Below are 21,955 nucleotides of genomic sequence, written 5' to 3'. Positions count from 1 at the left end.
CCCCGGACCACAACGAGTCCGGCAACTTGTCCAAAAGCGGAGCGGCGTCCTTGTGGTCCGCGAGCTCCCTGCCGTGAAATCGAGAGCGTGTGACATGCTCCAGCAACCCGGGATCCACAGCGTCAACCTGGATACAAAAACATTCATTGCTCTGGGAATACATTACCAAGGAAATTTCACTTTGTGTTCAATCACTGGCCAATTGGCATTACCACACCATGGGTCCCAGTTCACGTGCCTCCCAGCCTGCTCCTACAGCCAGTTATGTGTGGTGTGAATGACTCACCTATCATGAACCATGGAGATCGCTTATCTGTCAGTGATGTGTACGTCGCAATGCCTCGTCTCTCCACAAAAATTTGGTAACTAGTCAATTTCCACTCATCGCCTTTGATTGTTTGAAATGCTTCGTTATAATTAAATCATTGTTGCAGGCATACAACAATGTGAGATGGAGAGGGTCGGCTGAGGCAGGAGGAGAACAAGTCGATTCAGGGTTTTCACCGCAGGAACGTCAAGTGGACACTCCCTCCCTCCTTTAGTTCATGTTGACGGCTGCTTGTGTCTTTGTTCCACAGAGTTTGTCCAGCAAAAGAAGTCATTTTGTGATGTGGAGACAGGTAGAGTTGTGGGAAGACCAACAAAACCCATCTTTGGCCCAGTTGTCGTCATCCGCAGAGAGGTGGCTGATGACCGCCTGCTAGTGTGGCTTGCTTAGTTGTTGTTGTCGCCAGGGTGCAGGGCCACGCTGCCCAAGTCCTTGCTTCATGGAGGTTGTCGTCCTCTGTCTCCCCTCGGGGGAGGAGGGCCCTGGTGCTGGCTTTGTTCTGGCCAAGGAAACGTGCATTGTCTCCACCAATGGTCCATACCGTCACACCTGAAGCAGCCTTGATTTGGAGCTTGGCGAGAGCCGCCTTGACCTCCGTTGGTGTTCCCCCTTCCACGACACGCCCCTCTGCCTCTCGCCGGCCGTCCCTCAACCATCCACATCCGTTGATCTGCCACCCCCTTTTTGGACTTTGTGTCCTTTGCTTGTTCCGCGCTTGTGCTAATTGGAGTCTCAGAAGCCGTTCCTGCATTCCTTTCACTCCCTCATCTGATTTGTTTTGCCTGTGAAAATATAATTTTATGTGGTGAGTCACATGTTGATTAAAATAACCGTCATTACCGTCCAGCAGATCAGGGTCTTCAGAAAGCTTCTCCCTGACCTCCATGGAAAGTGCGTCTAGATGCACATGTCTACAAATCACGCAAGGCGGCATGTCGCAAGATGGATGTGAACTGGTCTTATCTGTCAACGCGGCCTGGCAGGCATTGAGGTGTGCAGCGGGATCCATGGTGGGTTTGAAGTCTGGAAGTTTTGCTGCGGCTGACGCGGAAGAAGGAAAGAGATCCTGGAGCACAGCAAACAGTCGCATGGTGAAAGGAGCAAACAACCAATCGGGTTCAACCATATCAAGGCCAGAACGCCTCAGGACTTCGTCAGATTGGTGAATTGAGGAACAACATGCCTGGATTAATCTTACCATGTCGCCGCAAGCCAAATTCATACCATCAGTGTGCCTCTTGAAAGCTTGGATCCAGGGCTTGGCGCCGCCCATTAATGCGGGGAGCCTCTTCTGCAAAAAATCTAAATTTTTCAACGTTATTTCTTGACAAACTAACCCACGAGGGGCTGGTATCATGGGGTAATTTCTCATTCGTCGGGTATATCTATCAGATGGTCTAGTTTGAAATTCAGATTGTGGTCTGATCTGACTCTTTTTATAATTAGGGGTCAAACAGTTGTTGTCATTTGTTTCTTGTCTTCTCCAGTCATCCTCTGTTGAGTGCGCGCGTCGCAAGCATGTGGCGAGAGGAGAGGTGTCAAGTGGAGGGGGCAAGGGGCGCAGTGGGGAGTCAAACAATGGGTCTCCCCCCCTCCCCTGTCTCAATGTCTGTGTCTACACCCTCCTGCTGCTGCGTGTGATCTTTTGCCGTGCTGGCTCTTAATTTGTCCTCTAAGGACAACCACTCCGGACCTAGGGATGCACATTGTCCACAGTTCGCCTGTCTAACTGCTCTGTCCAGTTGTATGTCTTTGGGTTGGGGGTCGTCTGGTCAGTCACCACAATTTCCTGTCGATTTCCCCCGCCAATGTCCTCTACAACAAGTTTTAGTCAGTCAGTCCTTTCAGTATTGGCAGTCCCTACAAAAATTTCTTCCTTACCCAGTTCGTAAACTGAGGCTAGCAGAGCTACTCTTTGACCATTAGATGCAGTTTGGGATGGCTCAGTGTGCTCGGGGGTGCAGCGGTCCTGCCCTGTTTTGCAACCCCCAAGGGTGGGTCAAAGTGACCCTCTTTTCCTCCTGACCAGCAGCCACAGCAGTCATCATCAAACACATTTCATGCAAATGTCGCCGCAGCCTATCATACTCCTATACTTCCTTAGTCAGACTTCTCTTCTGCAACCATCCACTTCCCTCTATCTTCTCCCTCAAATCTTTACCCAATGCAATTACTTCCCTTTCTTTCATCTGAAAATCTTTAGCCACATGAGCAAATGTACATTTATCTCTATTAATTTTATTGTCTTCCTTCCATTTCCCCCACACTTTTGTCCACTCAGCTTGTTTTATTTTATGCCTCTTCTTTTCCACGCCCGCCAACAACTGACTTTCTAGTTCCTTCCACAATTCATCCAGGGTTTTATGCCACCGTATACCATGCCTATTACAACCAAATTCACGGCATTCTACAGCCCATTCCTCCTCCGAACTCACTGGCGGCGTACTCATCTCCCGAAATTGTCGTCAATGGCGCTTTTGCCACTAAACTCCACACTAATCCGCGTCCTCTAACCCGGTTAAATTATCGCTTAAAATGAACACAAAAGCAAAAATTCACTTGCTCAATTTCCCCACCGATCCGTGGGCTCTGACTACCACGGTCGGATTGATGCTTAAAATTAACACAAAAACAAAACTCGCGATCAATTTCCCCCCGATCCGTGGGCTCTGACTGCCACGGTCGGATTGATGCTTAAAATTAACACAAAAACAAAACTCGCGATCAATTTCCCGCCGATCCGTGGGCTCTGACTGCCACGGTCGGATTGATGCTTAAAATTAACACAAAAACAAAACTCGCGATCAATTTCCCGCCGATCCGTGGGCTCTGACTGCCACGGTCGGATTGATGCTTAAAATTAACACAAAAACAAAACTCGCGATCAATTTCCCGCCGATCCGTGGGCTCTGACTGCCACGGTCGGATTGATGCTTAAAATTAACACAAAAACAAAACTCGCGATCAATTTCCCCCCGATCCGTGGGCTCTGACTGCCACGGTCGGATTGATGCTTAAAATTAACACAAAAACAAAACTCGCGATCAATTTCCCGCCGATCCGTGGGCTCTGACTGCCACGGTCGGATTGATGCTTAAAATAAACACAAAAACAAAACTAGCGATCAATTTCCCACCGATCCGTGGGCTCTGACTGCCACGGTCGGATTGATGCTTAAAATAAACACAAAAACAAAACTAGCGATCAATTTCCCACCGATCCGTGGGCTCTGACTGCCACGGTCGGATTGATGCTTAAAATAAACACAAAAACAAAACTCGCGATCAATTTCCCGCCGATCCGTGGGCTCTGACTGCCACGGCCGGATTGATGCTTAAAATTAACACAAAAACAAAACTCGCGATCAATTTCCCGCCGATCCGTGGGCTCTGACTGCCACGGTCGGATTGATGCTTAAAATAAACACAAAAACAAAACTAGCGATCAATTTCCCACCGATCCGTGGGCTCTGACTGCCACGGTCGGATTGATGCTTAAAATAAACACAAAAACAAAACTAGCGATCAATTTCCCACCGATCCGTGGGCTCTGACTGCCACGGTCGGATTGATGCTTAAAATAAACACAAAAACAAAACTCGCGATCAATTTCCCGCCGATCCGTGGGCTCTGACTGCCACGGTCGGATTGATGCTTAAAATTAACACAAAAACAAAACTCGCGATCAATTTCCCGCCGATCCGTGGGCTCTGACTGCCACGGTCGGATTGATGCTTAAAATTAACACAAAAACAAAACTCGCGATCAATTTCCCGCCGATCCGTGGGCTCTGACTGCCACGGTCGGATTGATGCTTAAAATTAACACAAAAACAAAACTCGCGATCAATTTCCCCCCGATCCGTGGGCTCTGACTGCCACGGTCGGATTGATGCTTAAAATTAACACAAAAACAAAACTCGCGATCAATTTCCCCCCGATCCGTGGGCTCTGACTGCCACGGTCGGATTGATGCTTAAAATTAACACAAAAACAAAACTCGCGATCAATTTCCCGCCGATCCGTGGGCTCTGACTGCCACGGTCGGATTGATGCTTAAAATTAACACAAAAACAAAACTCGCGATCAATTTCCCGCCGATCCGTGGGCTCTGACTGCCACGGTCGGATTGATGCTTAAAATTAACACAAAAACAAAACTCGCGATCAATTTCCCGCCGATCCGTGGGCTCTGACTGCCACGGTCGGATTGATGCTTAAAATTAACACAAAAACAAAACTCGCGATCAATTTCCCGCCGATCCGTGGGCTCTGACTGCCACGGTCGGATTGATGCTTAAAATTAACACAAAAACAAAACTCGCGATCAATTTCCCGCCGATCCGTGGGCTCTGACTGCCACGGTCGGATTGATGCTTAAAATTAACACAAAAACAAAACTACTGTACACACAGTAAAGTCCCTAGCCGTTTTTGAGGGTCCCAAATCCCCAACGTATACGGAAACGTTACAATGCCCCCCCGCGTCCGGGGCTGCGTCAGCTACGACGGGACACGAGCCTCTTTGCTCAACCCAATACCGCTCCGTGGACTCCGACTACCACGTTCGAATTAACGCTTAAAATAAACACAAAAGCAAAAATCGTACTTACAGAGATATCACCATATCTTCAGTCTCCCAAAATTTAGAATACTCAATCTAGCAGAATTCGGATATACAACAGGTTTCTGCTTACCTTTCTTTTGGTGCACCAGGGAGACCAAAGTCCGGCAAAATCTCTGCCCACTCCTCTGTCCTTTCAACCTGATCTTCCAAGAATCACGTCGGGGTCACCAACTGAAGGAATCTAGAAAAAGCTTCCTGCCTTAAACTAGTTCCTAGCGTGTTCGTTTTTGTTGAAAGATCGCCCATACCACAACATAGTGAAACAATCGATTTAATCCAGACAGAGTGGGAAAGTACACGAGGCCTCGGGCCAGTCCTGCCGCGGGTCCGAGCAGAAAAATGGCAACCTTTCACATTCAACATTCAGTTCTTATACCCTTCCGGGTCATCTAGTCCCACTGTGGATTGCAAGTGTGTGTGTATGTGCGTGCCCGTGCGTGCGTGCCCGTCGGTGTGTGTGTGTGTGTGCGTGCACGCACGTGCGTGCCTGTCGGTGTGTGTGTGTGCGTGCACGTGCGTGCGTGTCTGTCGGTGTGTGCGTGTGTGCGTGCGTGCGTGCGTGGGGGTCTGTTTGCGTGGGGATGGTGTCTTCAAAAGTCTTTGTTCTGCCGGCCATTCTTTGAAGCGGGAGGAAGTCTGAGCACCATAAAACCCTGACTGATATCTTCTCTTGAAGGCCACACCTAGCCTTTTGTTCCTGGTGTGGTCGGGGGATGCCATCTGTTCCTTTTGGAGGTGCCGACTTGTCCCCACTTCCCCTGGGCCAGGACCATATACTGACATTGCATCGTCTCAATCTTTATTAGAATAATACAGTTCCATGTACATACTATTTTATTGATAAATTGAATTTGAAAAATATGAATTTCCTTCAATAGTCAACATTAATGAAATGTCCCCAACAGCGTTTTCAGCCCGAGTGGAGCACATTTTGACTGTTTTTTTAAAAACATCATTGTACATTGAAATTTCTGCTTGCGTATGCTTTAGAAGCAAGAATTAAGAGGACTACATTCATTATGTCAGCTGAAAAATGCTTAGTTTATGATTTATAGTCAACATTAATGAAATGTTCCAAACAAGCGTTTTCAGCATGAGTGGAGCACATTTTGACCGTTTTTTTAAAAACATCATTGTACATTGAAATTTCTGCTTGCGTATGCTTTAGAAGCAAGAATTAAGAGGACTACATTCATTATTTCAGCTGAAAAATGCTTAGTTTTTGATTTATAGTCAACATTAATGAAATGTCCCCAACAGCGTTTTCAGCCCGAGTGGAGCACATTTTGACTGTTTTTTTAAAAACATCATTGTACATTGAAATTTCTGCTTGCGTATGCTTTAGAAGCAAGAATTAAGAGGACTACATTCATTATTTCAGCTGAAAAATGCTTAGTTTTTGATTTATAGTCAACATTAATGAAATGTCCCCAACAGCGTTTTCAGCCCGAGTAGAGCACATTTTGACTGTTTTTTTAAAAACATCATTGTACATTGAAATTTCTGCTTGCATATGCTTTAGAAGCAAGAATTAAGAGGACTACATTCATTATTTCAGCTGAAAAATGCTTAGTTTATGATTTATAGTCAACATTAATGAAATGTTCCAAACAAGCGTTTTCAGCCCGAGTGGAGCACATTTTGACTGTTTTTTTAAAAACATCATTGTACATTGAAATTTCTGCTTGCGTATGCTTTAGAAGCAAGAATTAAGAGGACTACATTCATTATTTCAGCTGAAAAATGCTTAGTTTATGATTTATAGTCAACTTTAATGAAATGTCCCCAACAAGCGTTTTCAGCCCGAGTGGAGCACATTTTGACTGTTTTTTTAAAAACATCATTGTACATTGAAATTTCTGCTTGCGTATGCTTTAGAAGCAAGAATTAAGAGGACTACATTCATTATTTCAGCTGAAAAATGCTTAGTTTATGATTTATAGTCAACTTTAATGAAATGTCCCAAACAAGCGTTTTCAGCCCGAGTGGAGCACATTTTGACTGTTTTTTTAAAAACATCATTGTACATTGAAATTTCTGCTTGCGTATGCTTTAGAAGCAAGAATTAAGAGGACTACATTCATTATTTCAGCTGAAAAATGCTTAGTTTTTGATTTATAGTCAACATTAATGAAATGTCCCCAACAGCGTTTTCAGCCCGAGTGGAGCACATTTTGACTGTTTTTTTAAAAACATCATTGTACATTGAAATTTCTGCTTGCGTATGCTTTAGAAGCAAGAATTAAGAGGACTACATTCATTATTTCAGCTGAAAAATGCTTAGTTTATGATTTATAGTCAACATTAATGTAATGTCCCAAACAAGCGTTTTCAGCCCGAGTGGAGCACATTTTGACCGTTTTTTTAAAAACATCATTGTACATTGAAATTTCTGCTTGCATATGCTTTAGAAGCAAGAATTAAGAGGACTACATTCATTATTTCAGCTGAAAAATGCTTAGTTTATGATTTATAGTCAACATTATTGTAATGTCCCAAACAAGCGTTTTCAGCCCGAGTGGAGCACATTTTGACTGTTTTTTTAAAAACATCATTGTACATTGAAATTTCTGCTTGCGTATGCTTTAGAAGCAAGAATTAAGAGGACTACATTCATTATTTCAGCTGAAAAATGCTTAGTTTATGATTTATAGTCAACATTAATGAAATGTCCCCAACAGCGTTTTCAGCCCGAGTGGAGCACATTTTGACTGTTTTTTTAAAAACATCATTGTACATTGAAATTTCTGCTTGCGTATGCTTTAGAAGCAAGAATTAAGAGGACTACATTCATTATTTCAGCTGAAAAATGCTTAGTTTATGATTTATAGTCAACATTAATGTAATGTCCCAAACAAGCGTTTTCAGCCCGAGTGGAGCACATTTTGACTGTTTTTTTAAAAACATCATTGTACATTGAAATTTCTGCTTGCGTATGCTTTAGAAGCAAGAATTAAGAGGACTACATTCATTATTTCAGCTGAAAAATGCTTAGTTTATGATTTATAGTCAACATTAATGAAATGTCCCCAACAGCGTTTTCAGCCCGAGTGGAGCACATTTTGACTGTTTTTTTAAAAACATCATTGTACATTGAAATTTCTGCTTGCATATGCTTTAGAAGCAAGAATTAAGAGGACTACATTCATTATTTCAGCTGAAAAATGCTTAGTTTATGATTTATAGTCAACATCAATGAAATGTTCCAAACAAGCGTTTTCAGCCCGAGTGGAGCACATTTTGACTGTTTTTTTAAAAACATCATTGTACATTGAAATTTCTGCTTGCATATGCTTTAGAAGCAAGAATTAAGAGGACTACATTCATTATTTCAGCTGAAAAATGCTTAGTTTATGATTTATAGTCAACATTAATGAAATGTTCCAAACAAGCGTTTTCAGCCCGAGTGGAGCACATTTTGACTGTTTTTTTAAAAACATCATTGTACATTGAAATTTCTGCTTGCGTATGCTTTAGAAGCAAGAATTAAGAGGACTACATTCATTATTTCAGCTGAAAAATGCTTAGTTTTTGATTTATAGTCAACATTAATGAAATGTCCCCAACAGCGTTTTCAGCCCGAGTGGAGCACATTTTGACTGTTTTTTTAAAAACATCATTGTACATTGAAATTTCTGCTTGCGTATGCTTTAGAAGCAAGAATTAAGAGGACTACATTCATTATTTCAGCTGAAAAATGCTTAGTTTATGAATTATAGTCAACATTAATGAAATGTTCCAAACAAGCGTTTTAAGCCCGAGTGGAGCACATTTTGACTGTTTTTTTAAAAACATCATTGTACATTGAAATTTCTGCTTGCGTATGCTTAAGAAGCAAGAATTAAGAGGACTACATTCATTATTTCAGCTGAAAAATGCTTAGTTTTTGATTTATAGTCAACATTAATGAAATGTCCCCAACAGCGTTTTCAGCCCGAGTGGAGCACATTTTGACTGTTTTTTTTAAAAACATCATTGTACATTGAAATTTCTGCTTGCGTATGCTTTAGAAGCAAGAATTAAGAGGACTACATTCATTATTTCAGCTGAAAAATGCTTAGTTTATGAATTATAGTCAACATTAATGAAATGTTCCAAACAAGCGTTTTCAGCCCGAGTGGAGCACATTTTGACCGTTTTTTTAAAAACATCATTGTACATTGAAATTTCTGTTTGCGTATGCTTTAGAAGCAAGAATTAAGAGGACTACATTCATTATTTCAGCTGAAAAATGCTTAGTTTATGATTTATAGTCAACATTAATGTAATGTCCCCAACAGCGTTTTCAGCCCGAGTGGAGCACATTTTGACTGTTTTTTTAAAAACATCATTGTACATTGAAATTTCTGCTTGCGTATGCTTTAGAAGCAAGAATTAAGAGGACTACATTCATTATTTCAGCTGAAAAATGCTTAGTTTATGATTTATAGTCAACATTAATGAAATGTCCCCAACAGCGTTTTCAGCCCGAGTGGAGCACATTTTGACTGTTTTTTTAAAAACATCATTGTACATTGAAATTTCTGCTTGCCTATGCTTTAGAAGCAAGAATTAAGAGGACTACATTCATTATTTCAGCTGAAAAATGCTTAGTTTATGAGTTATAGTCAACATTAATGAAATGTTCCAAACAAGCGTTTTCAGCCCGAGTGGAGCACATTTTGACTGTTTTTTTTAAAAACATCATTGTACATTGAAATTTCTGCTTGCGTATGCTTTAGAAGCAAGAATTAAGAGGACTACATTCATTATTTCAGCTGAAAAATGCTTAGTTTTTGATTTATAGTCAACATTAATGAAATGTCCCCAACAGCGTTTTCAGCCCGAGTGGAGCACATTTTGACTGTTTTTTTTAAAAACATCATTGTACATTGAAATTTCTGCTTGCGTACGCTTTAGAAGCAAGAATTAAGAGGACTACATTCATTATTTCGGCTGAAAAATGCTTAGTTTTTGATTTATAGTCAACATTAATGAAATGTCCCCAACAGCGTTTTCAGCCCGAGTGGAGCACATTTTGACTGTTTTTTTAAAAACATCATTGTACATTGAAATTTCTGCTTGCGTATGCTTTAGAAGCAAGAATTAAGAGGACTACATTCATTATTTCAGCTGAAAAATGCTTAGTTTTTGATTTATAGTCAACATTAATGAAATGTCCCCAACAGCGTTTTCAGCCCGAGTAGAGCACATTTTGACTGTTTTTTTAAAAACATCATTGTACATTGAAATTTCTGCTTGCGTATGCTTTAGAAGCAAGAATTAAGAGGACTACATTCATTATTTCAGCTGAAAAATGCTTAGTTTACGAATAATAGTCAACATTAATGAAATGTTCCAAACAAGCGTTTTCAGCCCGAGTGGAGCACATTTTGACTGTTTTTTTAAAAACATCATTGTACATTGAAATTTCTGCTTGCGTATGCTTTAGAAGCAAGAATTAAGAGGACTACATTCATTATTTCAGCTGAAAAATGCTTAGTTTTTGATTTATAGTCAACATTAATGAAATGTCCCCAACAGCGTTTTCAGCCCGAATGGAGCACATTTTGACTGTTTTTTTAAAAACATCATTGTACATTGAAATTTCTGCTTGCGTATGCTTTTGAAGCAAGAATTAAGAGGACTACATTCATTATTTCAGCTGAAAAATGCTTAGTTTATGATTTATAGTCAACATTAATGAAATGTTCCAAACAGCGTTTTCAGCCCGAGTGGAGCACATTTTGACTGTTTTTTTAAAAACATCATTGTACATTGAAATTTCTGCTTGCGTATGCTTTAGAAGCAAGAATTAAGAGGACTACATTCATTATTTCAGCTGAAAAATGCTTAGTTTATGATTTATAGTCAACATTAATGAAATGTCCCCAACAGCGTTTTCAGCCCGAGTGGAGCACATTTTGACTGTTTTTTTAAAAACATCATTGTACATTGAAATTTCTGCTTGCATATGCTTTAGAAGCAAGAATTAAGAGGACTACATTCATTATTTCAGCTGAAAAATGCTTAGTTTATGATTTATAGTCAACATTAATGAAATGTTCCAAACAAGCGTTTTCAGCCCGAGTGGAGCACATTTTGACTGTTTTTTTAACAACATCATTGTACATTGAAATTTCTGCTTGCGTATGCTTTAGAAGCAAGAATAAAGAGGACTACATTCATTATTTCAGCTGAAAAATGCTTAGTTTTTTATTTATAGTCAACATTAATGAAATGTCCCCAACAGCGTTTTCAGCCCGAGTGGAGCACATTTTGACTGTTTTTTTAAAAACATCATTTTACATTGAAATTTCTGCTTGCGTATGCTTTAGAAGCAAGAATTAAGAGGACTACATTCATTATTTCAGCTGAAAAATGCTTAGTTTATGATTTATAGTCAACATTAATGAAATGTTCCAAACAAGCGTTTTCAGCCCGAGTGGAGCACATTTTGACTGTTTTTTTAAAAACATCATTGTACATTGAAATTTCTGCTTGCGTATGCTTTAGAAGCAAGAATTAAGAGGACTACATTCATTATTTCAGCTGAAAAATGCTTGGTTTTTGATTTATAGTCAACATTAATGAAATGTCCCCAACAGCGTTTTCAGCCCGAGTGGAGCACATTTTGACTGTTTTTTTAAAAACATCATTGTACATTGAAATTTCTGCTTGCGTATGCTTTTGAAGCAAGAATTAAGAGGACTACATTCATTATTTCAGCTGAAAAATGCTTAGTTTATGATTTATAGTCAACATTAATGAAATGTCCCCAACAGCGTTTTCAGCCCGAGTGGAGCACATTTTGACTGTTTTTTTAAAAACATCATTGTACATTGAAATTTCTGCTTGCGTATGCTTTAGAAGCAAGAATTAAGAGGACTACATTCATTATTTCAGCTGAAAAATGCTTAGTTTTTGATTTATAGTCAACATTAATGAAATGTCCCCAACAGCGTTTTCAGCCCGAGTAGAGCACATTTTGACTGTTTTTTTAAAAACATCATTGTACATTGAAATTTCTGCTTGCGTATGCTTTAGAAGCAAGATTTAAGAGGACTACATTCATTATTTCAGCTGAAAAATGCTTAGTTTATGATTTATAGTCAACATTAATGAAATGTTCCAAACAAGCGTTTTCAGCCCGAGTGGAGCACATTTTGACTGTTTTTTTAAAAACATCATTGTACATTGAAATTTCTGCTTGCGTATGCTTTAGAAGCAAGAATTAAGAGGACTACATTCATTATTTCAGCTGAAAAATGCTTAGTTTATGATTTATAGTCAACATTAATGAAATGTTCCAAACAAGCGTTTTCAGCCCGAGTGGAGCACATTTTGACTGTTTTTTTAAAAACATCATTGTACATTGAAATTTCTGCTTGCGTATGCTTTAGAAGCAAGAATTAAGAGGACTACATTCATTATTTCAGCTGAAAAATGCTTAGTTTATGATTTATAGTCAACATTAATGAAATGTCCCCAACAGCGTTTTCAGCCCGAGTGGAGCACATTTTGACTGTTTTTTTAAAAACATCATTGTACATTGAAATTTCTGCTTGCGTATGCTTTAGAAGCAAGAATTAAGAGGACTACATTCATTATTTCAGCTGAAAAATGCTTAGTTTTTGATTTATAGTCAACATTAATGAAATGTCCCCAACAGCGTTTTCAGCCCGAGTGGAGCACATTTTGACTGTTTTTTTAAAAACATCATTGTACATTGAAATTTCTGCTTGCGTATGCTTTAGAAGCAAGAATTAAGAGGACTACATTCATTATTTCAGCTGAAAAATGCTTAGTTTATGATTTATAGTCAACATTAATGAAATGTCCCCAACAGCGTTTTCAGCCCGAGTGGAGCACATTTTGACTGTTTTTTTAAAAACATCATTGTACATTGAAATTTCTGCTTGCGTATGCTTTAGAAGCAAGAATTAAGAGGACTACATTCATTATTTCAGCTGAAAAATGCTGAGTTTATGATTTATAGTCAACATTAATGAAATGTTCCAAACAAGCGTTTTCAGCCCGAGTGGAGCACATTTTGACTGTTTTTTTAAAAACATCATTGTACATTGAAATTTCTGCTTGCGTATGCTTTAGAAGCAAGAATTAAGAGGACTACATTCATTATTTCAGCTGAAAAATGCTTAGTTTTTGATTTATAGTCAACATTAATGAAATGTCCCCAACAGCGTTTTCAGCCCGAGTGGAGCACATTTTGACTGTTTTTTTAAAAACATCATTGTACATTGAAATTTCTGCTTGCGTATGCTTTAGAAGCAAGAATTTAGAGGACTACATTCATTATTTCAGCTGAAAAATGCTTAGTTTATGATTTATAGTCAACATTAATGAAATGTCCCCAACAGCGTTTTCAGCCCGAGTGGAGCACATTTTGACTGTTTTTTTAAAAACATCATTGTACATTGAAATTTCTGCTTGTGTATGCTTTAGAAGCAAGAATTAAGAGGACTACATTCATTATTTCAGCTGAAAAATGCTTAGTTTATGATTTATAGTCAACATTAATGAAATGTTCCAAACAAGCGTTTTCAGCCCGAGTGGAGCACATTTTGACTGTTTTTTTAAAAACATCATTGTACATTGAAATTTCTGTTTGCGTATGCTTTAGAAGCAAGAATTAAGAGGACTACATTCATTATTTCAGCTGAAAAATGCTTAGTTTATGATTTATAGTCAACATCAATGAAATGTTCCAAACAAGCGTTTTCAGCCCGAGTGGGGCACATTTTGACCGTTTTTTTAAAAACATCATTGTACATTGAAATTTCTGTTTGCGTATGCTTTAGAAGCAAGAATTAAGAGGACTACATTCATTATTTCAGCTGAAAAATGCTTAGTTTATGATTTATAGTCAACATTAATGTAATGTCCCAAACAAGCGTTTTCAGCCCGAGTGGAGCACATTTTGACTGTTTTTTTTAAAACATCATTGTACATTGAAATTTCTGCTTGCGTATGCTTTAGAAGCAAGAATTAAGAGGACTACATTCATTATTTCAGCTGAAAAATGCTTAGTTTATGATTTATAGTCAACATTAATGTAATGTTCCAAACAAGCGTTTTCAGCCCGAGTGGAGCACATTTTGACTGTTTTTTTAAAAACATCATTGTACATTGAAATTTCTGCTTGCGTATGCTTTAGAAGCAAGAATTAAGAGGACTACATTCATTATTTCAGCTGAAAAATGCTTAGTTTTTGATTTATAGTCAACATTAATGAAATGTCCCCAACAGCGTTTTCAGCCCGAGTGGAGCACATTTTGACTGTTTTTTTAAAAACATCATTGTACATTGAAATTTCTGCTTGTGTATGCTTTAGAAGCAAGAATTAAGAGGACTACATTCATTATTTCAGCTGAAAAATGCTTAGTTTATGATTTATAGTCAACATTAATGAAATGTTCCAAACAAGCGTTTTCAGCCCGAGTGGAGCACATTTTGACCGTTTTTTTAAAAACATCATTGTACATTGAAATTTCTGTTTGCGTATGCTTTAGAAGCAAGAATTAAGAGGACTACATTCATTATTTCAGCTGAAAAATGCTTAGTTTATGATTTATAGTCACCATTAATGTAATGTCCCAAACAAGCGTTTTCAGCCCGAGTGGAGCACATTTTGACTGTTTTTTTAAAAACATCATTGTACATTAAAATTTCTGCTTGCGTATGCTTTAGAAGCAAGAATCAAGAGGACTACATTCATTATTTCAGCTGAAAAATGCTTAGTTTATGATTTATAGTCAACATTAATGAAATGTCCCCAACAGCGTTTTCAGCCCGAGTGGAGCACATTTTGACTGTTTTTTTAAAAACATCATTGTACATTGAAATTTCTGCTTGCGTATGCTTTAGAAGCAAGAATTAAGAGGACTACATTCATTATTTCAGCTGAAAAATGCTTAGTTTTTGATTTATAGTCAACATTAATGAAATGTCAATAACAGCGTTTTCAGCCCGAGTGGAGCACATTTTGACTGTTTTTTTAAAAACATCATTGTACATTGAAATTTCTGCTTGCGTATGCTTTAGAAGCAAGAATTAAGAGGACTACATTCATTATTTCAGCTGAAAAATGCTTAGTTTATGATTTATAGTCAACATTAATGAAATGTTCCAAACAAGCGTTTTCAGCCCGAGTGGAGCACATTTTGACCGTTTTTTTAAAAACATCATTGTACATTGAAATTTCTGTTTGCGTATTCTTTAGAAGCAAGAATTAAGAGGACTACATTCATTATTTCAGCTGAAAAATGCTTAGTTTATGATTTATAGTCACCATTAATGTAATGTCCCAAACAAGCGTTTTCAGCCCAAGTGGAGCACATTTTGACTGTTTTTTTAAAAACATCATTGTACATTGAAATTTCTGCTTGCGTATGCTTTAGAAGCAAGAATTAAGAGGACTACATTCATTATTTCAGCTGAAAAATGCTTAGTTTATGATTTATAGTCAACATTAATGAAATGTCCCCAACAGCGTTTTCAGCCCGAGTGGAGCACATTTTGATTGTTTTTTTAAAAACATCATTGTACATTGAAATTTCTGCTTGCGTATGCTTTAGAAGCAAGAATTAAGAGGACTACATTCATTATTTCAGCTGAAAAATGCTTCGTTTTTGATTTATAGTCAACATTAATGAAATGTCCCCAACAGCGTTTTCAGCCCGAGTGGAGCACATTTTGACTGTTTTTTTTAAAAACATCATTGTACATTGAAATTTCTGCTTGCGTATGCTTTAGAAGCAAGAATTAAGAGGACTACATTCATTATTTCAGCTGAAAAATGCTTAGTTTATGAATTATAGTCAACATTAATGAAATGTTCCAAACAAGCGTTTTCAGCCCGAGTGGAGCACATTTTGACCGTTTTTTTAAAAACATCATTGTACATTGAAATTTCTGTTTGCGTATGCTTTAGAAGCAAGAATTAAGAGGACTACATTCATTATTTCAGCTGAAAAATGCTTAGTTTATGATTTATAGTCACCATTAATGTAATGTCCCAAACAAGCGTTTTCAGCCCGAGTGGAGCACATTTTGACTGTTTTTTTAAAAACATCATTGTACATTGAAATTTCTGCTTGCGTATGCTTTAGAAGCAAGAATTAAGAGGACTACATTCATTATTTCAGCTGAAAAATGCTTAGTTTATGATTTATAGTCAACATTAATGAAATGTCCCCAACAGCGTTTTCAGCCCGAGTGGAGCACATTTTGACTGTTTTTTTAAAAACATCATTGTACATTGAAATTTCTGCTCGCGTATGCTTTAGAAGCAAGAATTAAGAGGACTACATTCATTATTTTAGCTGAAAAATGCTTAGTTTTTGATTTATAGTCAACATTAATGAAATGTCCCCAACAGCGTTTTCAGCCCGAGTGGAGCACATTTTGACTGTTTTTTTAAAAACATCATTGTACATTGAAATTTCTGCTTGTGTATGCTTTAGAAGCAAGAATTAAGAGGACTACATTCATTATTTCAGCTGAAAAATGCTTAGTTTATGATTTATAGTCAACATTAATGAAATGTTCCAAACAAGCGTTTTCAGCCCGAGTGGAGCACATTTTGACTGTTTTTTTAAAAACATCATTGTACGTTGAAATTTCTGCTTGCGTATGCTTTAGAAGCAAGAATTAAGAGGACTACATTCATTATTTCAGCTGAAAAATGCTTAGTTTTTGATTTATAGTCAACATTAATGAAATGTCCCCAACAGCGTTTTCAGCCCGAGTGGAGCACATTTTGACTGTTTTTTTAAAAACATCATTGTACATTGAAATTTCTGCTTGCGTATGCTTTAGAAGCAAGAATTAAGAGGACTACATTCATTATTTCAGCTGAAAAATGCTTAGTTTATGATTTATAGTCAACATTAATGAAATGTCCCCAACAGCGTTTTCAGCCCGAGTGGAGCACATTTTGACTGTTTTTTTAAAAACATCATTGTACATTGAAATTTCTGCTTGCGTATGCTTTAGAAGCAAGAATTAAGAGGACTACATTCATTATTTCAGCTGAAAAATGCTGAGTTTATGATTTATAGTCAACATTAATGAAATGTTCCAAACAAGCGTTTTCAGCCCGAGTGGAGCACATTTTGACTGTTTTTTTAAAAACATCATTGTACATTGAAATTTCTGCTTGCGTATGCTTTAGAAGCAAGAATTAAGAGGACTACATTCATTATTTCAGCTGAAAAATGCTTAGTTTTTGATTTATAGTCAACATTAATGAAATGTCCCCAACAGCGTTTTCAGCCCGAGTGGAGCACATTTTGACTGTTTTTTTAAAAACATCATTGTACATTGAAATTTCTGCTTGCGTATGCTTTAGAAGCAAGAATTTAGAGGACTACATTCATTATTTCAGCTGAAAAATGCTTAGTTTATGATTTATAGTCAACATTAATGAAATGTCCCCAACAGCGTTTTCAGCCCGAGTGGAGCACATTTTGACTGTTTTTTTAAAAACATCATTGTACATTGAAATTTCTGCTTGTGTATGCTTTAGAAGCAAGAATTAAGAGGACTACATTCATTATTTCAGCTGAAAAATGCTTAGTTTATGATTTATAGTCAACATTAATGAAATGTTCCAAACAAGCGTTTTCAGCCCGAGTGGAGCACATTTTGACTGTTTTTTTAAAAACATCATTGTACATTGAAATTTCTGTTTGCGTATGCTTTAGAAGCAAGAATTAAGAGGACTACATTCATTATTTCAGCTGAAAAATGCTTAGTTTATGATTTATAGTCAACATCAATGAAATGTTCCAAACAAGCGTTTTCAGCCCGAGTGGGGCACATTTTGACCGTTTTTTTAAAAACATCATTGTACATTGAAATTTCTGTTTGCGTATGCTTTAGAAGCAAGAATTAAGAGGACTACATTCATTATTTCAGCTGAAAAATGCTTAGTTTATGATTTATAGTCAACATTAATGTAATGTCCCAAACAAGCGTTTTCAGCCCGAGTGGAGCACATTTTGACTGTTTTTTTTAAAACATCATTGTACATTGAAATTTCTGCTTGCGTATGCTTTAGAAGCAAGAATTAAGAGGACTACATTCATTATTTCAGCTGAAAAATGCTTAGTTTATGATTTATAGTCAACATTAATGTAATGTTCCAAACAAGCGTTTTCAGCCCGAGTGGAGCACATTTTGACTGTTTTTTTAAAAACATCATTGTACATTGAAATTTCTGCTTGCGTATGCTTTAGAAGCAAGAATTAAGAGGACTACATTCATTATTTCAGCTGAAAAATGCTTAGTTTTTGATTTATAGTCAACATTAATGAAATGTCCCCAACAGCGTTTTCAGCCCGAGTGGAGCACATTTTGACTGTTTTTTTAAAAACATCATTGTACATTGAAATTTCTGCTTGCGTATGCTTTAGAAGCAAGAATTAAGAGGACTACATTCATTATTTCAGCTGAAAAATGCTTAGTTTTTGATTTATAGTCAACATTAATGAAATGTCAATAACAGCGTTTTCAGCCCGAGTGGAGCACATTTTGACTGTTTTTTTAAAAACATCATTGTACATTGAAATTTCTGCTTGCGTATGCTTTAGAAGCAAGAATTAAGAGGACTACATTCATTATTTCAGCTGAAAAATGCTTAGTTTATGATTTATAGTCAACATTAATGAAATGTTCCAAACAAGCGTTTTCAGCCCGAGTGGAGCACATTTTGACCGTTTTTTTAAAAACATCATTGTACATTGAAATTTCTGTTTGCGTATGCTTTAGAAGCAAGAATTAAGAGGACTACATTCATTATTTCAGCTGAAAAATGCTTAGTTTATGATTTATAGTCAACATTAATGTAATGTCCCAAACAAGCGTTTTCAGCCCGAGTGGAGCACATTTTGACTGTTTTTTTAAAAACATCATTGTACATTGAAATTTCTGCTTGCGTATGCTTTAGAAGCAAGAATTAAGAGGACTACATTCATTATTTCAGCTGAAAAATGCTTAGTTTTTGATTTATAGTCAACATTAATGAAATGTTCCAAACAAGCGTTTTCAGCCCGAGTGGAGCACATTTTGACCGTTTTTTTAAAAACATCATTGTACATTGAAATTTCTGTTTGCGTATGCTTTAGAAGCAAGAATTAAGAGGACTACATTCATTATTTCAGCTGAAAAATGCTTAGTTTATGATTTATAGTCAACATTAATGTAATGTCCCCAACAAGCGTTTTCAGCCCGAGTGGAGCACATTTTGACTGTTTTTTTAAAAACATCATTGTACATTGAAATTTCTGCTTGCGTATGCTTTAGAAGCAAGAATTAAGAGGACTACATTCATTATTTCAGCTGAAAAATGCTTAGTTTTTGATTTATAGTCAACATTAATGAAATGTCCCCAACAGCGTTTTCAGCCCGAGTGGAGCACATTTTGACTGTTTTTTTAAAAACATCATTGTACATTGAAATTTCTGCTTGCGTATGCTTTAGAAGCAAGAATTAAGAGGACTACATTCATTATTTCAGCTGAAAAATGCTTAGTTTATGATTTATAGTCAACATTAATGAAATGTTCCAAACAAGCGTTTTCAGCCCGAGTGGAGCACATTTTGACCGTTTTTTTAAAAACATCATTGTACATTGAAATTTCTGTTTGCGTATTCTTTAGAAGCAAGAATTAAGAGGACTACATTCATTATTTCAGCTGAAAAATGCTTAGTTTATGATTTATAGTCACCATTAATGTAATGTCCCAAACAAGCGTTTTCAGCCCAAGTGGAGCACATTTTGACTGTTTTTTTAAAAACATCATTGTACATTGAAATTTCTGCTTGCGTATGCTTTAGAAGCAAGAATTAAGAGGACTACATTCATTATTTCAGCTGAAAAATGCTTAGTTTATGATTTATAGTCAACATTAATGAAATGTCCCCAACAGCGTTTTCAGCCCGAGTGGAGCACATTTTGATTGTTTTTTTAAAAACATCATTGTACATTGAAATTTCTGCTTGCGTATGCTTTAGAAGCAAGAATTAAGAGGACTACATTCATTATTTCAGCTGAAAAATGCTTCGTTTTTGATTTATAGTCAACATTAATGAAATGTCCCCAACAGCGTTTTCAGCCCGAGTGGAGCACATTTTGACTGTTTTTTTTAAAAACATCATTGTACATTGAAATTTCTGCTTGCGTATGCTTTAGAAGCAAGAATTAAGAGGACTACATTCATTATTTCAGCTGAAAAATGCTTAGTTTATGAATTATAGTCAACATTAATGAAATGTTCCAAACAAGCGTTTTCAGCCCGAGTGGAGCACATTTTGACCGTTTTTTTAAAAACATCATTGTACATTGAAATTTCTGTTTGCGTATGCTTTAGAAGCAAGAATTAAGAGGACTACATTCATTATTTCAGCTGAAAAATGCTTAGTTTATGATTTATAGTCACCATTAATGTAATGTCCCAAACAAGCGTTTTCAGCCCGAGTGGAGCACATTTTGACTGTTTTTTTAAAAACATCATTGTACATTGAAATTTCTGCTTGCGTATGCTTTAGAAGCAAGAATTAAGAGGACTACATTCATTATTTCAGCTGAAAAATGCTTAGTTTATGATTTATAGTCAACATTAATGAAATGTCCCCAACAGCGTTTTCAGCCCGAGTGGAGCACATTTTGACTGTTTTTTTAAAAACATCATTGTACATTGAAATTTCTGCTCGCGTATGCTTTAGAAGCAAGAATTAAGAGGACTACATTCATTATTTTAGCTGAAAAATGCTTAGTTTTTGATTTATAGTCAACATTAATGAAATGTCCCCAACAGCGTTTTCAGCCCGAGTGGAGCACATTTTGACTGTTTTTTTAAAAACATCATTGTACATTGAAATTTCTGCTTGTGTATGCTTTAGAAGCAAGAATTAAGAGGACTACATTCATTATTTCAGCTGAAAAATGCTTAGTTTATGATTTATAGTCAACATTAATGAAATGTTCCAAACAAGCGTTTTCAGCCCGAGTGGAGCACATTTTGACTGTTTTTTTAAAAACATCATTGTACGTTGAAATTTCTGCTTGCGTATGCTTTAGAAGCAAGAATTAAGAGGACTACATTCATTATTTCAGCTGAAAAATGCTTAGTTTTTGATTTATAGTCAACATTAATGAAATGTCCCCAACAGCGTTTTCAGCCCGAGTGGAGCACATTTTGACTGTTTTTTTAAAAACATCATTGTACATTGAAATTTCTGCTTGCGTATGCTTTAGAAGCAAGAATTAAGAGGACTACATTCATTATTTCAGCTGAAAAATGCTTAGTTTTTGATTTATAGTCAACATTAATGAAATGTCCCCAACAGCGTTTTCAGCCCGAGTGGAGCACATTTTGACTGTTTTTTTAAAAACATCATTGTACATTGAAATTTCTGCTCGCGTATGCTTTAGAAGCAAGAATTAAGAGGACTACATTCATTATTTCAGCTGAAAAATGCTTAGTTTTTGATTTATAGTCAACATTAATGAAATGTCCCCAACAGCGTTTTCAGCCCGAGTGGAGCACATTTTGACTGTTTTTTTAAAAACATCATTGTACATTGAAATTTCTGCTTGCGTATGCTTTAGAAGCAAGAATTAAGAGGACTACATTCATTATTTCAGCTGAAAAATGCTTAGTTTATGATTTATAGTCAACATTAATGAAATGTTCCAAACAAGCGTTTTCAGCCCGAGTGGAGCACATTTTCACCGTTTTTTTAAAAACATCATTGTACATTGAAATTTCTGTTTGCGTATGCTTTAGAAGCAAGAATTAAGAGGACTACATTCATTATTTCAGCTGAAAAATGCTTAGTTTATGATTTATAGTCAACATTAATGTAATGTCCCAAACAAGCGTTTTCAGCCCGAGTGGAGCACATTTTGACTGTTTTTTTAAAAACATCATTGTACATTGAAATTTCTGCTTGCGTATGCTTTAGAAGCAAGAATTAAGAGGACTACATTCATTATTTC

This window comes from Hippichthys cyanospilos, chromosome 1 (genome assembly GCF_059441005.1).
Source record: "Hippichthys cyanospilos isolate Australia breed blue-spotted pipefish chromosome 1, RoL_Hcya_1.0, whole genome shotgun sequence".
In the NCBI taxonomy this organism is placed as follows: Eukaryota; Metazoa; Chordata; class Actinopteri; order Syngnathiformes; family Syngnathidae; genus Hippichthys; species Hippichthys cyanospilos.
This window is presented reverse-complemented; position numbering follows the sequence as displayed.